Source organism: Sapajus apella, unplaced genomic scaffold (assembly GCF_009761245.1).
Source record: "Sapajus apella isolate SASKATOON/1434 unplaced genomic scaffold, GSC_monkey_1.0 scaffold98, whole genome shotgun sequence".
In the NCBI taxonomy this organism is placed as follows: Eukaryota; Metazoa; Chordata; class Mammalia; order Primates; family Cebidae; genus Sapajus; species Sapajus apella.
Genome location: NW_022437038.1, coordinates 1062913 through 1068023, shown reverse-complemented (window position 1 = coordinate 1068023; position 5111 = coordinate 1062913). Strand labels below are relative to the sequence as shown.

At 36.4% G+C, this 5111-nt stretch overlaps 1 pseudogene across 1 annotated transcript; it reads right to left on the bottom strand.

Annotated features, from left to right (window-relative positions):
* Positions 1 to 551: 551 nt before the first annotated feature.
* On the bottom strand, positions 552 to 2578 carry LOC116536120 (annotated as a pseudogene). The gene has a single exon (XR_004262487.1). The product of XR_004262487.1 is annotated as a sec1 family domain-containing protein 1 pseudogene (transcript).
* Positions 2579 to 5111: the final 2533 nt, after the last annotated feature.

Genomic DNA, 5111 nt, shown 5'->3' with positions numbered 1-5111 from the left:
GTCTGAGATAAAGGAGGTAGCCCTACCCTCACAGGAATTTCCCTAGTAGGGATTTTACACAAAGGCTTCATCTTCACAGTGCATTTCTGTCTGGGCTTTCCAGCTTTCTGGGGCATCATTTGAAATCCAGGTTGAGGCACTTTCCCACAGCTTTGCTGGGCACAGTGCATGTCATACTGAGATCTGCAAGAGCTATACTTGAGGTGACTGAGGAGCACAGCAATGGAGTGTGATGCACTGAGCATTAAGGCTGTTAGCAAGTACTGAGACTCTGTCAAGGGCTACAGGCCCTTCTTTTTAATTATTCTGTCCTGCAGGACCTGGCACTCTGGGCCTTTGATGGATAATACAAAAATATATTTAAGGTCTTTTTTAAAATAATTATCTCGATGAACAGCAAGCACCTGGCCAAGCCATACTGCTCTCCTTATTAAACAGTCACTTGGCCACACCATTGAAATTACTTTTTTACCACATTTTCTTATTTGTTACTGCATAGGCTAAATGAAAATTTTCCAATCTTTAAGTCCTGCTTCATTTTTTTTTTTTTATTTCTGAAATGTTTTATTTTTTTAATCAATACCTATTATATTAAGTATAGAATTTCCTTAAAAATTAGCAAACAACTCTCAATTTCACTGTTAGGACATTGTTATAGAGAGGGAAACATTTATTTTCTTTTTACATTTATCCACATTCCAAGTAGATTATCATAGTAAGGTTCTTCTGTGTTACTTTTGTCCAAGTTGTGACAACTGTTTAATGAACTGTGTAGCATTAAAAAGCTCACTGCAGCCATATAAAATGTGTTTGCCTTGTTTTCCCTTTATGTAGTCAACAAGATTTTGATATTCAATGTAGTTGCCTCCTCGCACCACAAAAACAATGGCCTCTTGGAATGGATTTTTGTTTCTGGGAACTGAGCTGTCATTGCCCCGCAGCATTTTGGGATCAAAATATCTATAGTCATCAGTTTCAGGGTTTGACTTCATCTCCATAAGATTGTCCAAAATACGAGTAACAGGTAGATTTTGCTGTTTCAACACCAGGTTCTTCACTCCTTCCATCACAAACTGTGATCCTGTATTCATGACTCGTGATAAGAGACCCATTGATTTAGTGGTAGTGCTGCCATAGCTGGCAGGAGCTGAGGCCATCTTGGTAAAAGCCTTCCACTGTTTGATATACTGTAAAGGATTAAGGTTGCATCCTGCATCAGTTAAAGCTTTTTTATATTGCTCCAAATCAGCCTCAGAGGGTGCTTGCTGTGTGCTTATATAATAGATAAGAAACAACCTCATTTTATCTTCTGGAGTTCCTGCATCAGGGTCTGATATTATATCTAGAAGAGATTTATCCAGAGTAGTTTTGCTCATTATTTTTTCTTCATATTCAAAATATACATCCAATTTTCTGGCCTTTATATGTTCTAAAACAGCAGTGGCAACATTTGTATGGAGATCAATAAGTCTTTTTTTCTCAAGGAGTTCTGGTAAAGAACTAACAGCTGATGTTAGCTTAGCAGTATTGTCAGAAAGCATACTTATGGCTCCTTCATCTTCCCCTTCTAGTCCCATAATGCTTTTAAGTCGTTTGACCTCATCTTCCTGTGCTCTGTAAGATTCTAGTTCTTGCTGAACTGATTCTGCAACTTCTGGGAATGGACTTCCTTTATGTTTTTGCCAAAATTTATCAACTGGAGTTAAGTCATAAGACTTCTTGTTTTTTCTCTTTGGTCTAGCACCAGCTGGAGAGTTCTCCACCCCTGAAGTTTCTTCCAAATTAACCCTGTTTAAATGAAAATCCAGTACATCATGCACCAATGCTTGATATGTCCAAGTATGATGTAAAGGAGTTGCCAAATCTATGTTTCTGTCAACAAGGACTAATAAGGGCCTTTGGAAGCTGAATTGGCCAGCTCCAAGTGTATCACCTGTAAAAAGACTGTTTCTTGCATCTCTTAGATTTTCTCGAAGTTTCTTGTCTAGTTTCACTGCTACCATTTCTGCTGCTGTTCCTCTTGAACATCTGATTATAGGAACAGCACCCAGAGTAACAAAAAAGCAGAAGAGGCTGTCAACTATAGTGTCCATAACAGTTTCCATTTCTGTATCTGTGATATCTGGCCTGTTAATGGCACGATATGAAACAAGCTCCTTATTTTGATTACATAATACAAACATATCATCTTCCAAAGTAATAAAGTTGAGATACTGGTCAAAAACCTTGGCTACTTGTGTTACTGCACTAGCTGCTAATGCTGCATTTGCAATATCTTCCAGTTTACTTCTTGAAATAGCAGAAATAAAATTTAAATAATATGATTCATATAGTTGATTTCGAAGATCCTGGCACATTCTATCAATATTTTCTTCAGTTGGCATTACAAAGTATACTGCAGGAACATCTGGAATAGGATCTCGATCAGAGTGCAAAAGCCTTCCATACTGGTTCTCCTGTGCTGTTTTTAACATGAGGCACATTGAAATTCAACATACGCTTCAAAGCCACTGTCTGCCTTTCCCGAATACTCGCTGAGGACGCCGTCGCCGTCGCCATCTTGGCTCCCAGGAGCGACTCCCTGCTTCATTTTTTATTAAACATTTCATTGTTACATTATTCCCCTTGTCTTAATTTTACTGTACCTATACAAGATAAGTCAAACTGTGCTTTCAACACTTTGCTTAGAAATTTTTTAGCCAAATATCCTATTTTGTCACTTATAAATTCTTTGTTTCACAACACTCATGAACATGATTTAGCCAAGTGCTTTGCCACTTTATGAGAAGAGTTGCCAGTCTCTTAGTTTTCAACTAGCATGTTCATTATTTCCAAGTAGACTTCATTGCAATGGCTTTTGCCATTTATATTTCTAGTATTTCCAGTAAAATTCAGATCATGACCATTTAAGTACACTCTAACAAGTTTAATGCTTTGTCCACATATTTTGTCTTTTCCTTATTCTTCACCAGAATCACCCCTAAAGGTTTGTTTTCAGAAATATAGACTTTTTCTAGCATGCAGTTCAAAATTGTTCTAATCTCTACTCATTACCCAGTTAGAAAGATGTTTTCACCATTTTGGGCATTTGTAACACTGGCACCTCAACTTCTGGGTACCAATTTTTATCATAGTCTGTTTGGGTTTTTATAACAAAATACCATAAATGGGGCGACACATCCACAACAAATATTATTTTTCACAATTCCTGAGGCTGGGACATCTAAGACCCAGAAGAGGGCCCATTTCTTTTGTCATAGATGACACCTTTTAACTGTGTCCTCACATAGTAGAACAGGCAAGACAGATCTTTGGGGACTCTTTAATATAAGCACAAATCCCATTCACAAAGATTTCACTTATATGATCTAATCACCCCCAAGGCCCCATTTACTAATATCATCAACTTGGAGATTATAATTTTAACAAATGGATTTTTTGGGACACACACATTTACACCATAGCACCTCACTTTCAAAAATGAATAGAACAGCCAGACAGAAGATCACTAAGGAGATAGAGGACTTGAATAACCTTATAAACTAATTGGATCTAAGAGACATATGAGGAAACTCAACAAGAGAATACACATTTTTCTCAAGTATACATTGAAATGGGAAATTTCTAAAAATATATATTTACTAAGAACAAATTGTGAAAACATAGAAAAGTTGACAGACTTATAAAAATAAAGAGATTGAGTTATTAATTAAAAATCACCCAACAAAGAAAAGCCAAAAAAACAAATTACATTTCTGGTAAATTCTACCAAATATTTTAAAAGGAATTAATATCAATTATCATAAATTTTTTCCAAAACTTTAAAGAGAATAAAACACTTCAAACCTTATTTGATGATGCCAGTATTACCCTATTACCTTATCCAGACAAAGACACTATAAGAAAACAACTCACCAATATCCCTGGTGAATATTGATACAATACTACTTAACAAAATATTCACAAATAGAATTTAACGGCATATTAAAAGTATGTGATATGGTTTGGCTCCGATTATTTCCCCAATTATCATCTTAAATTGTAATCCCCACATGTCAAGGGAGAAACCTGATGGAAGGTGATTGGATCATGGGAGTGGTTTTCCCTATAATACATCAGATCTCATGAGACTCATTCACCGTGCTGTTCTCATGTTAGTGAGTGTCATGAGATTTGACGCATTGTAATACTACTCAATGCTCAGCTATAACAAGAAACGAAATAATGTCATTCACAGCAACCTAGATGGATTTAGAGATCATTATTCTAAGGCAAGTAACTCAGAAATGGAAAACCAAATACTACATGTTCTCACACATAAGTGAGAGCTAAACCATGAGGACACAAAGGCATAAGAATAATAAAATGGACTCTGGGGACTTGGGAGACAAGGTGGGAGCAATGTGAGAAATAAAATACTACACATTGGGTACAGTGTACACTGCTTTGTTGATGGGTGCACCAAAATCTCAGAAATCACTTAATGATCTTTCATGGTCTTTCTCTACCCTCCCTGGTAGCCAAAGACAAAGGACATAATCCCTTAGAAGCTCCATGGCCTGCCCACTGCCTGACTCTAGAGCCAACTTGTATCCTCCCTATACTACCAAAGATACTTCAGGCAAATGGACTCCAAAAGCAAAATGGAGCAGCTATTCTTATATCAGACAAAAAAAACTTCAACGCAACAGCAGTTTAAAAAGACAAAGAAGGACATTATACAATGATTTAAAAAACTAATTCAACAGGGAAATATCACAATTCTAAATATATATGCAACTAATATTGGAGGTCCCAAATTTATATAACAAGTGGCAGACTGCAGTACTCCCCTGACAGTACTAGACAGGTCATTAAGATAGAAATTCAACCAAAAAACAATGAACTTCAACTACACCCTAGATCAAATGAACTTAACAGATATTTACAGAACATTCTACCCAACAATAATAGGGCATACATTCTATTTATCAGCTCATGGAACATTCTCCGATACAGACCATATGATAGGCCACAACACAAGTCTCAATAAATTTAAGGAAATCAAAATTATATCAAGTACTCTTTCAGACCACAGTGGATTAAAATTGGGAATCAACTTCAAAAGAAAC